The following is a 19,206-nucleotide window of genomic DNA, read 5'->3' on the forward strand; positions in this document are numbered from 1 at the left end:
AGTACCCATGCAGTCAAATAGATGTGCCAGAACCATGTGCCGTGGCCACAGTAGTCCCTGGCTCCCTGCATCTGACCCTGACTTGGACAAGGGAGGCCTGGCTTCTGTATGCCTGCTGTAGTACATCTTGTTTCTGCCCCCACTGTCCACTTTCCGTGGCACTTTTTTTTTTTTTTTTTTTTGATGTTTTCAAGACGGGGCCTTTCTATGTTGTCCAGGTTGGCCTTGAACTCACTCTGTGGCCCATACTGACCTTGGACCTGCAACTCTCCTCTTTCAGCCTACCAAGTACTAGGATTGCAGGTATGCACCACACCACACTTGACTCTGTGACACTTTCTTAAGAGCTAAATTCACCTGCTTATCCCTCAACAAAATATTCTATGTAAATTCCCATCTTTCAGCTCTGCATATAATGTTCTCCGTTTACAAATGCCCATTTTTCTTTTTTCTTTCATTCTCGAAGTGCTACTGTCACTTCTTTTTTTTTTAAACCTCTTTGCAGACTCACCTGCTCCTGAGCCCTCTGTTCTGGCCAGGCCCTTAGAAATTCTTAGCCCATTGAACTCTAGAGTATGTACCTGTGGGACAAGATGTTCCATGGGGTGCTGGATGAAAACATTGCAACTTAGGTTTTGATTTATTTTTATTTTGTCTTTTCTCAAATTTTGACTTATGTGAACCTTTAAGACAAAATACAAGGCATGATCAAAATATATGGTGTTTAAATTTTAAAACTGTAATGGTAAAAGACACACTGCCATGAATCTCCATCAAAATACTCCCCCTTCCTTGCTTTAGATGCACTTACCCCATTGTTCTGGGCATTTTCTGAAGCAGTTCTGGAGGTCATCCTTCCTGAGAGTCTGTAGGAGGTGTGATCAAAAATATGGTGAATGTTGCTGCCAAGTGCTACCAAACAAAAAGGCAGGCTATAAAAACATGATCGTGAGGGCCAGTGATTTAGCTCCATGGCACTGTGCCTGCCTTGCAAGTGCAAGGTCCTGAGTTCGATCCTTGGTACCCAAAAAAACCAAAAAAACATGATCGTGTGTCTTCATCCATTTTATTTGTTGAATCTGGCACTGTGCAGTTTCTGAGTCTTCCCCAAAGTCAAAATGACCATGACAGGGAAATGTCTTGAATTGATTCAGGACATTGAAGCAGCCATAGTAGTACAGCAAAAGGACTTCCTGAGCTACTTCAGAAAGTGGCAAGAATGATGGGATGTGCTTGAATGGGGGAGTACTTTGAGGGGGGTTAATAGCAATGTGTCCTTTTTTTTTTTTTTTTGGTACCGGGGATCAAACTTGGGACCTTGCACCTGCAAAGCAGGCAGCAGAACCACTGAGCTAAATCCCCAGCCCAGCAATGTGTCTTTTACAGTAATTTTTTAAGAATTTAAACATTCACCATATTTTTCAATCACTTTATGTATATTGGTATACTAACACATTTTAGTGGTTAAATGCATTTACCTAAAATGGAAGGAACATGAGAACAATTTACTCGGGGGTGGAGTGGTTGAAAAAGATCTGGATTCTTTGTACCAGTCTCTCATTTGCACTGAGCAAATCCCACTTCATGTTACTGTTTCTCTGTATCTGAATTGCAAGGACCATGTTACATATTGTAGGAGTCCCGAGTGTTTGCATGGTGTGTCACAGGTTGTAGACAGTTCAGATGTGTGGGGGAGGATGAGGAAGGTGGTCCTGGAACACGGAGTTCCCCACGCTGCCGCTGCCGTATGCCTGTGAGGGTTAGAAGGGGATGTGGAGACCAGAGCCTCTCAGTCTCCAGACTCGACTCTGCATTCCACCACAGTCCTTTGCCTGCAGCGAGGCCCTTGATAGTGTTTTCTCCTTAATATAATAAACTTTGTGGTTTCTAAATTATACCATAAACATTTAGAATAAATTTATATGTAGAGTGTCTGTGTAGCTCTTACCCAGTTTTCCCTACTAACTTCTTACATTAGTGTGGTACATTTGTAACAATCAAGGAACCAGCACTAATATGTATTCCGAACTACAATCCGTACTTCATTTAGAGTCACTTGGTAGTTTTCACATATCCTTTTCCCTTCCAGGGTACCTACTGCATTACATGTAGCTGCCCTGTCACCTAGGCTCCTCCAGCCTCTTCCCTGGTTTTGATGACTTTGACAGTTGTGAGGGAGATCAGTCAGGTATTTGTAGAATGTCCCTCAACTGGATTTTGTTGGATGTTTTCCTCATAATGAGAGTGGGATTATGGGTTTGGGGAGGAAGATCACAGAGATAAAATGCCATTCTCTTTACAGCAGCATGTCAAGGGCGCTACTTGCTTTGAATGAGTGGTGGAATGTGCTTGGTCACCTAGCTGAGGTGGTGTTTGTCACCTTTCCCCACTGTAGAGCTACTTTCCCCTTGTCCCAGATTCTGTGTGTGCACCATCCACACTTGAGGGTGGTGACCTCTGCTCTAACTCCTTGAGGGGGAGTATCTGTAGAAATTATTTGGAGTTCCGCATGAAAGGTTTGCCTATTCTCTCCCATTGGTTTCTCTATGCAGGAATCTATTTATAGCAGCGTGGGGACAGGGGTGTTTATTGGGTTATAGTCCTGGACTGTGTTGTTCGTTTTGGTGTCCCTTTGACATATCCTCACTTTTTCCCCTTTTTCTCCCTCCCTTCCTTTTTTTTTTTTGTACTGGAGATTGAACCCAGGGCCTTTGCACTGAACTACATTCCAGCCCCCGCCGCTTTTTTTTCCTGGTACAGGGAATCAAATTCAGGGCCTTGCACTTGCCAGGCAGGCACTGTGCCACTGAGCTGCATTCCCAGCCATTCCAGCCCTTTTTAAGACCGGATCTGGCTAAGTCACTGAGTTGCCTAGGCTGGGCTCGAATTTTTGATTCTCCTTCCTCAGCCTCCCAGAGTACTGGGATTAGAGATGTATGCTACCATGCCTAGCTCTCCTTTTTTGGTAATAGCACCTCCTTACTTTCTGACCTCACTAGGAACCACAGGCTCATTTGTATAGTCCCCTAGAATTAGCCCTTTCCTCAAGGAGCCCTGGTTCCTTTGATGGAGAATACTAGATACCAAGATCTGGGTGCTGGATTTGCTCCTTGCTGAGGACACTTAGAACAATTCTCTGCTTTCTTTATCTATAGTGTTGAGGGAAGAGCAGTTTTGCAGGGAGAAAGGATTACTTAGGAATGGACCAGTAGCAAGGACTCTGGCCCATATATTTTCTTCTGGGCCCTTAAATTGTGAAATACCACCATAAAGATCCGAGATACCATGTTTGTGGTACTAGCTGCATTATAATGATATTAACAGGATCTTGTGTTTCTTTTTACAGCAATGGGTACATGAAAAGCAGATTTGTTATGCCCTCTCCAAGAACAGCCTAATCTCTAAATATATGAGGAAAACCTCTTCGGCCTAAGAATTAAGAAAGAGAATTATTTTAAAAGATCTTTCAGCATCGAAAACTGCTGAAAGGGATTGCAGGCAACCCTTTAACTGGTCAAAGTTCAGATAAAATGTCCGGAGACAAATCTCCCGGAGTGACACCAAAGGCAGAAGACTTGTTTCAGTGTGTTTCCAAAGCATTTCTTTTCATTTTTATTTCGGAAAATGTTGAACATATACAAAAGTAGAGTAAGAGCATAGTAGACCTGCATGTCCCTTTTACCCAGCATCAACAATTTTAAATTTATGGTCAGTCTTGTTTCACCTGGACCCTTTCCACTGCCTGGACCCTTTTGTTTTGATGTAAATCCAGCCCCAGCTCCATTCAGCTGTAACTGCTCTGGGAAAAAGTAAGGCTGTTTTTATAAAACAAGATTGCTTGAATCAGAATCACCTAGGAATTTGTAGAAATGCAGATCCAGGTGCCTAAAGTAGTCACCTGAATCAGAATTCTGGAGATTGGCCAGGAATTCTGCACTTACAATACTTTTCTGGTTATTTCTGCCCTACCTCCTGCCCCTGCAGCACAAATATTTTATCTTCTAGATATAAAACTATATCAGTTACTTAATAGAAATTTGATTTGTGTAAATAATGGGATTCAAAGAAGAGACAAAATAAACATAATTTTTTTTTTTTTTTTATTTGGAGACAGGATGTCACTCTATAGTTCAGGCTGGCCTTGAACTCATTATGTAGCCCAGGCTGGCCTCGAACTCGCAGCAATTCTCCTACCTCAACCTCCTGAGTGCTGGGATTATAGGCATGTGCCACCATGCCCAGCTCAATTTAAAATTTCAAAATTGGTGGCAGTACCTAAAACCTGAAGTGATCACATCTCTAGTCCTGAACACCATGCCTGGTAGCTTTAAGGAACTTTTCTTTTTCTTTGTTTGTTTTTAGACTTTGACTCTTGTGGATATTGGTATAAATAGTGGTGCATGCACATTTTATAGCTATACTGTGTAAATAACCAGTGACAACCAGGAGCTCTTCACCTGGCTGATGCCCACCCCATGGACTGCAGACCATGTGGTGTACGTGTGCCAGCATTAGCCCACTGTGGCATGAGTCAGGGCAGCAGCTGACAGTGGGGAGTCAAGTTAGAGGAGGTGTAACACTGAGGGATTATTTATTCCCCAGGTGAGAGATGTGGATGGTACAATCTGAGAACCCAGACTCTTCATTTGTGTACAGATTTGCTTCCTTCCTTTTTCCAAATCCCTCCCTTTTCCTTTGTTTGTTTGTTTGTTTGTAAGCTGACCTTGAACTGTGAACCTCCTGCCCTGGCCTTCAGAGTGCTGAGATTACATGCCTGGCTGGGTAGGATCCCATCCATCCTTCCTCCCTCCCTCCCTCCCTCCCTCTCTTCCTTCCTTCTACCCTGCCTCTTTTCCTACCTTCCTTCCTTTCCCTTCCCTTCCCTTCTCCCTCTTTTCCTCCTTTCTCTTTCTTCACTATTGCATACTGTTACCATCTGCCTTTAAAAAGTTTATTTTTCCAAGCTCATTTATTTTGGTATTGCCTAGGATTTGTGGCCTATTTCATGTTTTTCAATAGATAACGTTTTCATAGATAGTTACATTTTGATTTATTCGCTGTGAATGTATTTCTGTGTACAAAATATTCTGAAGATGTGCTAAAGAAAGTGAACTGTCTCTGAAACGGCTGCATCATAATGACAGTATAATTAGTTGGGTTTGATTATAGGTTCATATACCAGTACACACTTTTTTTTTAGCAACACGTATACCGTGAGTGGTAGAATTTAGTTACAAGCACCTGTAATATGATTTTTGAGAGAAAAATTGATCTTATTTAAGTTAAACCACAGTTTGCTTTTTAAAGGGTGATGGCTTTTCTCCCTTCAAATTTGTGCTCCAGATCCACCCCCCCAAATGCTTTTTGTTTTTGTTATACTGCGGAGAAGACCTGAGTCTGACATGCTGTCTGTGCAACCTGTGATTATAGGAAGTACATCTTTAAGACATTTTGGACCGAGGAAATAAAGGAGAGCAAGTTTGTAATCATTTTGAATACTTAAAATACCTATTTTAATCAACTAGTAATTGTAAAACTTTGTAGTTTCACCTTTTTGCTTTGAAACCAAAGCTTTGTGATCAGTTGGCTGCTACGCAGATTAGCTGCTGAAGCCAAGCACAGTGGCCCACGTCTTCAACTGTAGCCGCTCAGGAAGATGAGGCAGAAGGATGGAGAGTTCGAAGCCAGCCTGGACAACTGAGCGAGACTATCTCAGGAAAAAAGAAAAAGAAGAAGAAAAGAAAGAATAGATTTTTCCTCACAGCCCATATGAAACGGTCCTCTCCAGACAGCCGCCAGTCCTTCCAGGGGCACAGCCTCTTGCCTACTGAGCAGAGCCTCGCTTGGCATTTACCTCAGACTGTTATTAAATGCAACACCCAGTTGCTGATTGCTAGTGCAGCCCTGAAAAATAACACGCTTACCAAAATAGTCTCTGGGGACGTAACCAGAGGACTGCCTAGCAGTGCAGCCTAGAGCCTGAAGTTTAACCGTTTCCTTTAGGGAAAATAAAATTAATTTTAGTAAGAGATGCAATCACCAGTATTAACTGTGGGGCATTAAATAGATTAATTTGAAATTATAAATTCTTGCTTGTAGAGTTGTAGAGCTGAAACACCAGTTTACAAGGGGAGGAACTGAGGCCCAAAGAAGTTGTCTCAAATTCAGCCCCAGAAAGCCAGTTAGGGGCAATGTGATGCTGACATGAGGGACGCTAGCACTTGAGCCACACTGCTTATCAGAGTGAGCCTCCTAACCCCAACCACACTCCTCTGGACACATGTTTCTAGTTATTACCGGAAAAGTACTAAGATGAATTTCAGGCTGGCCTCGAACTCACAGCGATCCTCCTGCTTCAGCCTCACAAGTGCTGGGATTGCAGGTGTGTGCCACCACCCCTGGCCTAAGATGAAAATTTAAACTATCATAAAATTTACTCTTGAAGAACTAAAGAAAAGTGCATATTGGGCCGGGGATTTGGCTCAGTGGCACCATGACTGCCTCGCAAGTACAAGGTCCTGAGTTTGATCCCCGGGTACCAAAAAAAAAGTGCATATTGAAAATTAAGAAACTTAAAATGCTAACTTCCATAATTAGCCTGTGAAGTCATGTTTTTAAAAAAATTTGTAAGAACAACTTACTTCTACCTACAAAATGACATTGCAGCATGTAAATTTAAAATAATAATAAATATAAGACTTTTAAGAAGTATAGTTATATAGTTGTAAACATAGAAAATCCTTTAAACACCATTGGTTTATATGCTTTTGTGGGGGCCTGGACCTTTTTAAGAATCTGCTGACTGTCCTGGATCCCAAGAATGTTGCTCACCCACAGGTAGTACTTTGCATATCCTTTTCCAGTGCACAGGCAGGCATTTAAAAAGCAGGTGGGCTGGGTGTGGTGACACACACCTGTAATCCCAGCTACCCGGCAGCTGAGGCAGGAGGATCACAAATTCTAGGCCAGCCTAGGCAACTTAATGAGACCCCGTCTCAGAATAAAAGATCTGGGGATGTGTAGCTCAGTGGTAGAGCATTTGCCTGACATGCTTGCGGCCCTGGGTTCAGTCCTTAGAACTGCAGAACTATGTGGAGTAGTTGACAGGTGCTTTTTTCCTCCTCTTTTTTTTTCTTTTCTTCAGTACTGGGGGATTCAACTCAGAAGTGCTGTACCACTGAGCAGTATCCCTGCCCCCCAACCCCTTTCTGAGATAGATGCTCCTTAAGTTACCCAGGCTGGACTTGAACTTGCAAGCCTGCTTGCCTCTGCCTCCCTGAGTGCTGGGTTTAAGGTGTGTCTGGCTGCTGCTGCACCTGGCTGCTGCTGCTTTCTCAGCTCCTTAAGACCAGCTCTGTGTGTGTGTGTGTGTGCGCGCGCGCGCGCGCGTGTGCACATGTGTCTGTGTGTATGTGTGGATTGAACCCAGGTTAAAATGCTGTCTTCTGCCACCCGAGGTGATGTGATGCACTCTAGCTCTACAGCATCCTTCCCTTCTCTCCTGTTGAGATGTTTCTTTACCCTGTCCTTAAGTGTTGTTTTCTCTCTTTTTCTCTTTTTTTCTCCTTCCGGAATCCTTTTATGTGTTTGTACATTATATAATCTGCTTGTAAATGACTTACTTAGTTTTCCAGGGCTATAACAAACCTGGCGAACCTGTCCCATACTGTCCCTGTGTCCATCCTTTCCGCCTGTGTCCATGGATACCCACTTGCAGCTGTTCAGCCATACTGCTAACTCACCTGCTTTACCTCTTTGTTGCTTCAATTAGACACTGAATTTCTACTGCAAAAGAGAGGACTTACATATCGACACACATACACCTCCCCTCACAGTTATTCAAACTTGGTGAAATTCCTACCCGTGTATATTTCTGTGTCTGCAAATACTATTTACAGCTGACTCTATAGTGTTTTTCTTTGGCATCTTTTATTTTCCCTGGACTTGCCCCTTGTTATTATTTGTTCGTTTCATCTACACATCCTTAGTCCCAGGCCCCTGAGCAGGTGTTTCAGTCTCTGTGACATGGCTGGTCTGTCCTGGAGCCTCTGGACCCTGTGCTGGGCTTGGAATGATGCTGTGCTGGCTGCCTTCCACGTCCTGTGGAGAAGGCTGGGGCCCTCTGGCCTGTTACTTTCCTATGTAACTTCCCTTTTCCCCTCCTTGAGAGCTTGTAAGATTTTATCTTTAAGCCTGGTGTGGTTCTCTGCTGTAATCCTAACACTCTGGGAGGCTGAGGCAGAAGGTTTGAGCCCATACTGGGGAATTTAGTAACTTATTGAGACCCTGTATCAAAATAAAAAGTAAAAAAGGGCTGAGATGTAGCTCAGTGAGATGGCCTTGGGTTCGACCCCCAGCACTGCAAAACAAAATGAAAAAGCTTTAGATTCTGAATAGTGGGCAGGTTGTGTCCTGATGGGTCTCTTTCCATTCATTAATGTGCACCCTCAGCGAACCCTCTGAATTTTGAGAGCCCTGTGTTTTGCTGCGGCGCTAAACTGACTTGGCTGGGCTTGAATTTGCCATCCTCCTGCCTCAGCCTCCAAGAGGGCTGTGAGGACACCAGCACACCCGGCCCCTCCTCCTCCTTTTGAAATAGCGTCTTTCTCGTGAATGTAGTATCTCTTCTTCATGCTGAAAGTATTAATTACAGTTCTTTGGTTTGGTTCTTTTCCTAAACCTCCTCCCTCGTGTTGTGTTTCCTTCAAGTTCTTTTTGTCTGTGTGGGTCGCTGTCTTTCACCTAAGAAGTTTTCTCAGAAACAGAGCTCCTAAAGGGTCTGCTCATGTCCAAGAGTCAGGTTGTAAAAACTGCATGGCGGGCCGGGGATTTAGCTCATTAGTTCTGACACCTGCCTCGCAAGCGCAAGGTCCCGAGTTCAATCCCCGGTACCAGAAAAAAAAAAAACTGCATGGAGATTTCCTCCTTGCCCCTTCCCCTCACACTGCGCCCTCATCTGCCACTGTTCTGGCAGAGCTGGCTCCCGCCCTACCCTTGCTGGGGTGGCTTTGACCTTCGGTAAGTTACGTCGCCTCTGTTGGTGCCTCTTCATTTTATGTTATGTTATGTTATGTTATGTTATGTTATTGGTACCAGGGATCGAACTTGGGTCCTTGCGCTTGCGCAGCTGGCGGCGAAACCACTGAGCTAAATCCCCGGCCCCTGTGCTTCCTCATTTTAAAACAGGTACCTTCCCCAGAGGATCATTGTGGGGTTGGATGAGTTTTCCTGGCAAATAATAAACACCTAAGTATTAGTATTTCATAACTCCCAGGTCACATCACCATTATTTCTTGTGTAAATTATTGTCATATCAAACATACCTGCCTGATCATTTCATATAAAGTAACAGTTTCCCCTGCCACCCCCTGCTTTAGTTTCCTATAGTGCCTCTCCATGCCAGGTAGTGTACGTTTGTTTGCTGTTGTCTGTCTTCCCCGGGGTGAGAATGTAAGCTCTGGGTGCAGGGACATTTTTTTTCCCATTTCCATATTCCCAGAAGCTATAGCAGTTGCCCCATCCTATAAAAGAGGCTTAGCAAATGTTTGTTGAATGACTGAATGAGCTGAGTGGAGCTTATTGGTTGGTGGGTTTCTCAGTGGGCTGACTGAGCACCCATTCCAGTAGAAGATGCCCCTCTCCCAGAGCCCTGCTGATTGTTGTAGGTCTTTTATCATGGGCTGGACACTATCTAGAGGCACTTAATTATCTTGGATGACATTATCTTTGGTCTTATCTTTCTGTATGATATAAAGACAGCATTGTGAAATAAGAATCTTAGGTGGTTGTGCCTTCATGTGCTATGTGGAAGGAACCCTGATAAGGTCAGTGTTGGAAGCAGGTGGCTTAATTATGAAGGTGGTACTTCAAAAATAATCATGGAGACTTGAGCGTGCGCAACAGTGGACAGCAATATAATGAATTCTCCACTCCCGTCCCATCCCTTATGACCGACCATACCACATCTCCTTTTTCACTGAAGGGAAAACTTTAAGGACATCTTGCCTAGAAATACCTTTCAGTCCTGTTAGCAAAAATTTCCCTTAGACCTTAGGAAGGTAAGCGCAGATTCCAACAGGGTGTTACCAGAAGCTTTACAGACACAGGGGGACACGTTTTTGTAGGACATGTCAGGCTGCCCAGTGCTGTGTACATGTCCTGTCCCCTCCTGGCCGTGTCGTGCTGCCATAGAACTGGCTGCATGTTGATTCTGGCAGGCACTTGTGTGAGAGACAGATGACTTCCACAGATGTCAGGACTGCACCTGAGGGCCAGCTGTGGGCGGGGATCCCTGGGAAGGTGGCTCTGTGTTTCTGATTCTGGGCTCCATGCTTCCTGTTGCCAAGGCGGCTTCGGGGACTGGGGAGATCCCGATTCAAGGCTGTGACAGACATTTCAGTGCTGTGGTTTCCTGCACCGTCCATCTGAGCCATCAGCTTAGTTACGATTCTAGCTCACGGAGTATCCATGCCATCAGTTCCTTCAGGTAGTCGGAAGTATGACCAGTCATCCAGGCCCGGCATTCTCATGGCCACGGTGTCACCAGCCTTTCTGTGGCAGTCCCTATCCTAAATTTATTTGTATTTTATTTTGTTTTTTGAGACAAGGTCTTGCCATGTCGTTCAGGCTGACCTTGAACTCACTATATAGCCCAAACTGGCTTCAAACTCGCTCTACCTGCCTCAGCCTCCCGAGTGTTAGGGTTCTAAATAGTTTTCTAAAAGTGGGGGTGATATTAACGCTCAGATGACAGGTCATAATGGAATCAGTTGACAGAAACCAGCAGTTTCCTATAAAATGATCTTACCCACAGGTATTTAGCACTCAAATTAGATAACCTTTCTGTAAGTGTGAGAGAACAGTTGGGGGGCCGACCTTGAAAGTCACTGGTAACGAGAGGAACACTTGGCCAGTGGGATTGGCACACAGTGTGCTTCGTTTCCCTGGGCTGCTGGTCTTCCGCTTAGGAGTCTCGGTGGAATCTGATTGATCGCCCAGGTCGTCAGGGTGCCACTTGCCATTGTGTGTGGTGGAGTATATTTAGGGCTATGTTTCACTTCCTTTCTTTTCTAATATTAGAAGGCATATAACATTATGAATAGATGAGTAGTTACACTAAGAGCAGAGAAACCTTTATAATACATGGTTTTATAATTTTGAGGTGTTAACTAAAAATATGCATGACCTGTAGTGATTATCTACAGTTTTTCCGCCAAAAGGTGTGATGAGTAGTCATTTGACTAAGTCTTTGGGGTGCAGTGCTGCTAGTCAAAGTGTTGGAGGAGGAGGAAGATATTTTTCTTGGTCCTAGCCTGTTGTTTTTGTTTGTTTGTTTTAAAGGTGAAAACTGTATTTTAGAGGTGGGTTTTCTGTCAGGCCAGTTCAGATTTCTGGTTCTTAGTTTCCCTCAGTTCTACAAGTTTTCTTGTCTGATTAACCCATATCCCCCAGTTTTGCTTTTGTTTTTTGTTTTTTGCTTTTTCTGGTGCTGGGGCCAGAATCCAGGGCCTGTGGGTGAGCCTCCTAGGTGAAGTGCTCTACCACTGAGCTACACACTGGTGCTCCCCTGGGAATTGTGCGTGTGTAGTGCTGGAAATTGAATCCGTACTAGGCAAGCACTCTACCACCGAGCCACAGCCCCAGCCCTTATAAAATTGCCAAGCCAGAGCCTGAAATTATGGAAGGAATGCTGCTTCTCAGATCTTACTTGTCTGCCCTGAAAACATGTTTATTCTGCTAACCCTGGATTAGTTCTGGGTTAGTCTCGCTCTCCCTTTGCTTGTTGTTCATCTTCCCTCTCTTGCTGGTGCCCTGTAGTTATTAGCTCTCCCCCTGTTTTTTTCCTGGCCTGTCCTTTGGGTGTTCATAGCGGATTATACAAGCCTGGTCCCTGACCTCATTTATCTAGAAGGGAAGTCATGGGCATTTAAGGTGCAGAATGATCAATGCTGTGACGTGCAGATTTGGGTAATTGAGCATCCACAGTTAGGGACACTAACCATGGGGCCTCAGGGATGGTTCCATGATGGGTGAGAGGATAAATTAATCGAGGTATGTGGTGTGTCAGTGGTAGGGGAGGATGAAAGACTGAAGTGACAGAAGATCAGCTGGGAAGGCCTGAGAGAGGTCACTGAGGAAGAGGGACAAGAGGTAAAAAGGCAGCCAGAGGATGCAAGACAAACCCCTCTGAGGGCTGCTGACACTGTCATCTGGGATTTGTAGCCTCTAAAAGAGGTGAGATAATCAGTTTTGGTTAAGTCACCCAGTTTGTGATACTTTGTTGCAGCAGCCTTAGCAAACTAAAATTTATCAAGAGTACATAAGGGTGTAGATTGTAAATTGTTATAACTACTTTTTCTCTATTTAACCTTTTTATTTAATGGATGAGAAAGTTGCTTATTTAATAAATGAAAAAATAAGCCAGGTGTGGTGGTTCATGTCTGTAATCCCAGCGCTGTGGAAGGTAAGGCAAGAGGATTGCAAGTTCAAGCTCAGCCTGGGCAACTTAGGGATACCCGGTGTCAAAGTAAAAAATAAAAAAGGGCTGGGAACATAGCTCAGTGTGAAGACCCTGGGTTCAGTCTGCGGTACTGCTAAAACAAGCCCCCCCAAAAGCTCCTCACACCCCCTTCAGTCATATGCAAGACTAGATGGGTACTATAATGAATTCCCACATACCTCTCACCCAGCCTGAACTCCTATCCTCCCTTTTTGCCCATCATGGTATTCTTTTTTTTTTTTTGGTGCCAGGGACCGAACTTGGGACCTTGCACTTACGAGGCAGGTGGTGGAACCACTGAGCTAAATCCCTGGCCCCCATCATGCTATTCTAAAGCAAATTTCAGATACTAATGAATGAGCTACTGTTAATTAAAGCATAAGTGCCTTACTGTTAACTTTCCTAGAGAAATAAATTTTACTTCCTGAATGTGGTCAGTTACTCAATGTTTGAATTCCATTGTCTCAAATATTATAATTATTTAATAGTTTGAGTCATGATTCAGATAATATCTGTACAGTGCACTTGGTTTGTGTGTCATTTAAGTCTCTTAAATGTTTATCTTCCCCCTTAAAATTTATCATTTCCCCTGCCCCAAGGGCCTTTGATAGTCTACATTTTGCTGATTACATTCCTGGGGTAGTATTTAAAATGCTACATTGTTCTCTTTTCAGTACATTTGAATCTGGATCTAGATGCTTGGTTAGATTCAGGTTTGGTTTTGGGTTTTTTTGGTACTGGGGATCGAACTTGGGACCTTGTGTTTGCGAGGCAGGTGGCGGAACCACTGAGCTAAATCCCTGGCCCTAGATTCAGGTTTGATATTTTGTTTGTATTGTTTGGGGCAATATTATTTCATAGGTGATAGTGTGTTTTGCCATCAGGAGACAGTAATGTCTTCTGTCTTTTGTGTTAACAGCTACTGATACAAATTTCACTCATGAAAGATGATTTTGGAATTTTCCTATTTTAAAATGTAAAATTGTAGCTATTTTTAGCTACAGTAGAAAACTAACTGTGGGCAAGATTTCATTCCCAGGCCACAGGTTCCTGATCTCTGTTCTGGGGCATGTGCCACTGTGCTTGGATGTGGTTTGCCCCTCGAGGGTTCACAGGTTGGAGGCTTAGTTTCCATTGCAGTGGACCTTTCAGGAGTGGGGCCCAGTGGGAGGTCTTAGGTCCCTGGATGTGCTGTCCTCAGAAGGGATTGATGCTGGTCTTACGGGATGCATTGGTTATTCTTTTGAGAATGAGTTACTGTGACCCACGGGCTGGGGATATACCTCAGTGGTGGAGCATCCGCCTAGCATGTGCAAGGATTTGATCCAGTGCTGTAAAAAAGAAAAACAAGCCAGCCCCTGAGTTGCTTTGTCACTTCCTGTCTTGCCAAATGATGCTTCTCACATGTGCTCCCATCATATGTCACCAGGGCTTCATCACAGGCTGCTGCCCCTTCTTGACTTTCAATCTCCAAAACTCCCTTGTTCATTCCACAGCTTCAGATACTTGGTTATAATACTGAGAAACAGACTCATACACTGTGCAAGAAGGGAACTGCTCAGACCACATTGGTACCAGCTGTCAGAGTCACAGACCCTGAGTACCAGGTCGTGTCCTGCAGTAGTTGTGATACCAGCATTGAATAAACAGCTCTTGTGCCTGAGGCTGGGGTCTTTAGAGAAGCAGGTTCCCTACCCTAAAAGGAACTCAGGTTCTTGGAAGAAATGATTGCTAGGAAGTCTGAGACAGAAAGCACCCAAGAGCGTGGGACACACCAGGACGCAGTGCACTCCAAGCCTGCTGGGATCCCGGCAGCCAGCCTGCACAGGGCTGCTGGCCAAAGACAAGACCGTGTGAGCGTTGGTAAGGGTAGCTACACTGGATGGAAACTCACTACGGAGCTTGAATCCATTCCTGCATAGTAACCCAAACTGTGCCAGTCCCACTCCTGCCTAGTAACTGCCAGAAAATGTTACAGTAAACAGACTCATTCTTTTCAACAGGTGGTAGAGGAAGAGACAGATGTAAGTATCTGGCCTCTCCCTGCCCCTGTGACTTGAACCACCAGGTAACCAAATAGGAAATAGGAAATTTCTCTTTATAAAAATCAGTGAGAAACTGAAAAAGGAATGATAGTATTAGACTTTCAGCTTGTGTGTTCACTAGTGGATCTACATACTGATCATCATTTTACCTGTGGACCTTTGATAATTTTTATTGAATCAAAAGTGGACTCACAGGCAAGTCTTTAGTTAATTATATGTGTGTTCAAGTCCCATTGGAGGTTCCAGGCATGATGAATCAGATAATTGGGCTCGGTTTATAGTGGTTGAATTAATAGTCAGGTGGTGCTGCTGACTTACCCTGAGTCATTATTGACAAACCACCTTCTCTAAATTACCTGTCTCTGAAGCAAATAATATGTACCTACCTACCTCTTAAGAGTTTCTCAGGTTTTCTGCTTATGAAGTCAGGTGCTAGACAGCTATTAAAATGCTTTGAAAACTGTAAAATGAAAACTCTCAGAATGCACCGTAGAGAAGCCAGATGTTTTTAAACAGTGTCTTGGGGAAGCACACGAAGTACCCCAAACCTCTAATTATCCTCCTTGGTGTGTAGTTGGGAAAGCTGTCTAGATGTATGGTGACACTCCTGTCACTGTTGATGTTTTTCTGTAGTAGATGATTGGTTTGACTTAAGCACTCAGAATGCTGTAGGCTGGGACTATTAGAGGAAGATTGCCTTTCTTCATAGTTTCTTGCCAGTTGTAACCAGGAACCTTTATGGGGTTGGATTTTTGGTTTGACCACCAGAGCCTGGGGGTTTTAATTGTGGTTCCCCACGTCTAAAATTTACTTCCTTTCTGTGGTCTGTGCAAACCCATCTGACCTTTCAAGCTATGGTTTCATTTCCTCATTTTTATGGAATTGTTTCCTCCACTGGTGGAGTTTATTTAAGGCACAGTGTTTTGGAGTAATTAAAAGAAAACACCAGTAAATAAAATAATTTTTCCAAGTGGTAGCTGAAATTGTCTTCTTGAAACTACCTAGGAAATTCCTCAAGCAGTAATTTGTAGAGTCCTTTCAAGGGCACTGTTAGACATTGAGGTTGAGTATCTGCAGTCTGCTTTGAGGAAATCAAGGAAGCGAGAGCAGATACCTCTGCAGCCTCATAGCAGAAATAAGTACTGTAGAAAGGTAGGGCAAAAAGTGGCCTAACTCAGTTGTTTTTAACATGGGTGTGACTTTTCATGCCTACCTGGTGACTCACAGAAGACCATGTGAATCAGGTAATTGGGCTGGCTTTCAGGCAGTCCTGATCCAACTTTATAGTAAATGATGCTGTGTGAAGATTGAGAAGAACAGAAAACCAGTTATGGGTGAAAAGAGAGGTCGGGTTAACTTGGTGTCAGAATTATGAACTGCCTTAATTAATGATGATGGCCTTGGGCTCCAAGCACATCGGGCTTTGTGCACACTGGAAAGCTTTAAGTGGCAGAGGTGGGGCTGCAGTGCGGGGGAGGGAGGGACTTGGCCCCTTTACCTGCCCTGGGGTCTGCTAAGCCTCTTTGCCTTATCAGTTTCCTCATCTGTGACATGGAGCTGTCCACTTACCTCAGAGGTGCTGTGACATTGGAGTGAAATAATGCTGTGTGTTTTATCAGATCTCAGATGCCATCAGTTAGAAGTCACACCCTTGTTTTTGTACCGCTACAAAAAAAGAAATGCTGCCAGTGAAACTGACTTGGTTTCAAGCGTGTGATGCACCTGAGCTCCAGGGTTGTTGAAGTGCAGTGGGCAGGCTGGGCTTAAAGATGAATAAAATGCAGCATGCTGCATGTGAAAGCAGTTTGCCATGTAATCCTCAGGAGTCGTATTTACTCTTGATTATGTCAGTCTGGGGAATGAAGCAGACTTATTAAGAATAAATACCAATGAGGAAGCACCAGGCAGACTGGGAAAGACAGCAGCCGGCTGCAAGGAGGAAGAGAGAGAGAGCCCTGTTAGTTTTCATTCATAGGATCCTGGCTGCTGGAGGCCCGAGTTCCTCACAATGGTTCGTTTTCCAGGTGTGGGAAGATGTGTCTGGTTAGTAAATTCTAGTTCTCAGTGAAAGTTAATTTTTACTGATTTTTCTTTAGATTGGTTTGGGGAGGGGCTGTCAGGCATCCTTCTGTGTAAACTGTCTGGACTGTCTTCTGTTGTGTGCTTTGTTGCCTAACTGGAGTCATCACGGGCACAGATGTCAGGAAGGCTTGAGCAGCACCTGGGTACCACTGGAAACAATGTGGTTCCAGCATCACTTTCACAGCTAGGCCTTTGGGTCTTGAGAAAGAATGTAGTCTTGTGTGCTGTTAATTTTAGACTTCCTCTGGTCTTTGTTGAAGTTATTTTATATTAAAAAATGTGTTTTGCTCACAGAGTGGGTTCCTTCCCATAGCTGTGCATAAGAAAAAAATGGTGGCATTGTTAACCTGTGTCTACCTTCCCGTTGGTTCAGTGGAGCACTTAATTAGCCATAGATGAGGATTTTAAGAAAAAGTTTGTCTTAGTAAAGCACCAGACTTAGCAGTTTGTTCTAACAACAACAACAACAAAAAAGGTTCAGATTACTCTAGGTGAATGTTTTACAGAGAATTAAGTCCCTACTAAAAATAAGATGTAAAAATCTTTATGCCTGAGTAGGGATGGGCCAAAAAGTAAAATATTTTATGTTCTTTGGCTCCTTATCCATCTCACAGTCTTGCTTTGTTTTGTTTTTGTTTTCTTTTTTTTTAAGCAGCCCTTTTAGAGATATGTAAGTCATTCCTCTCTAGACAGCCCTCCAAGCTGCAGCAGGTCACAGACTGTAGTTTGGAGACCCTATTCTGTTAGAAGGTCCTTATCATGGTCAGGGATCCTTGGACAATAGGCTGATACAAGAGGAGCCAGGCATGGTGGTGCACCCCTGTAATCCCAACACTATGGAGGCTGAGACAGGAGGATCACTCACTACAAGTTTGAGGCCAGTCTAGCCTATATAGTGAGTTCAAGGCCAGCCTGAACTACATAGGCTTTGCTCAAAAAAAAATAAAGAAAAGAAAAGAAAGAAAATACAAGAGGAGCCTGAAGCTTCCAGTAGTGCCAGAAAGTGAGGAAGTGTTGGAGAAAAATGAAGACGATGGGGAACAGCAAAAGGACCCAGCAGTCAGTTTGGGAGAGCCCCCAGTGGGAAAAGCTAGAACAGTTTAGCCACAAAATAAATCGTGGTAGTATTGGATTATAACCCACAGAATAAACGTCCATTAGTCCATGACTGTGTAAACAATGGAATAAAATAATTGAAGTCTTTCTTACAGAAGAATTCTAAAGTGTAGAAGGATCAAGAAAACTAGAACATCACCATTTAAAAAAAAATCAGTACCCCACCGCTGATATGTGTAATTATCGTAGTAATTATCTTTGACATGTGTGCAAACTCTTTTATCAGTCCTCCCTCCAGGAAGTGTCACTTCCCTTCTCTCTGGGTGTGGACTGGACTTTGGGACTTGCTCCTAAGACAGAGTCCGAAAAGGGATAACTTTCTAGTGGTGAGACCACATGGTCAGAGTTCACCCCACCAAGAGCAAGTCACGTGGTCCGATCTGACACAAGGACAAGGGCAGTTCACTATGGGATACTGTAGATTCTTCCCAAATATCTGTAATCTCACTGTAGTCCTACGAAAAAAAACCAGACCACCCAGTTATGCCACAAAATAACTGACAGATACTACTCTTAAGAAATGTCAAAGTTGTGAAACACACGGGAAGACTGCAAAACTGTCAGAGATTGGAGCATACTAGGAGCATGATGGCTACATGCGACGTTGGTAACCTGCGTTAGACCCTAGTGACCAAAAAGGCCTTAAGTGGAGAAAACAGTAAAATCGAAAGAAAGTCTGAAATACAGTTAATAGTGTTGTACCAGTGTCACTGTCCTACTTTCGATGATGTACCATGGAAATATAAGGCTTGAACATCAGGGGAAGCTTGGTGAGGGAGGGGTATGTGGGAATTCTGTATTCTCTCTGCATTTCTTCTCTAAATAAATCCAATATGAGTTCAAAATAAAATGCTTGGTTTTTTTTTTTTTTCTTCTTTTTACTGGGGATTGAACTCAGGACCTTGAGCTTGCCCAGCAGGCATGGTGCCACTGAGCTACATCCCGAGCCCAAAATAAAATGTTTTTAAAAAATAACCAACTTCTTATATTGAAATGACCATCAGCTTTTTCTTTTCTTTTCTTTTCTTTTTTCCGGTATTACACATGTGTGTCCTATTTATTTCACTTCAGAGTATCGCCTCAATGTGCATCCCTTTAGCTATAAATGTATCTAGTTTCTTGTTCTTTATGGCTGAGTAGTACTCCATTTTATTAAAAAAAACAACAACCACATCTTCTTTATCCAGTCTCCAGTTGATGGGCACTTGGGCTGTTTCCAAGTTTTAGCTATTACAAACTGTGCTGCTATAAATATGGGTGCACATATATCGCTGTGGTATGATGCTTTTAATTTTGGGGGGAAGATCCCCAGCAGGGGAATAGCTGGGTCAAATGGGACCTCTAGTCCTAGTTCTTTGAGGTATCTCCATACTGATTTCCACAGTGGTTGCACCAGTCTGCACTCCCGCCAATAGTTCCTTTCTCCCCACAGCCCCGCCAGCATTTGTTATTGGTTGATTGCCT

General features: G+C 43.6%; 1 protein-coding gene across 3 annotated transcripts in view; it reads left to right on the top strand.

The window, feature by feature from the left end:
* Lmtk2 (lemur tail kinase 2) overlaps positions 1-19,206 on the top strand; it is an 89,849-nt gene that overhangs the window by 5,637 nt on the left and 65,006 nt on the right. The window lies entirely within an intron of this gene.

The sequence above is a fragment of the Heterocephalus glaber genome, unplaced genomic scaffold (genome assembly GCF_053883595.1).
Source record: "Heterocephalus glaber isolate CG9 unplaced genomic scaffold, H.glaber_assembly_v1.0 deba00001610, whole genome shotgun sequence".
Lineage (NCBI taxonomy): Eukaryota > Metazoa > Chordata > Mammalia > Rodentia > Bathyergidae > Heterocephalus > Heterocephalus glaber.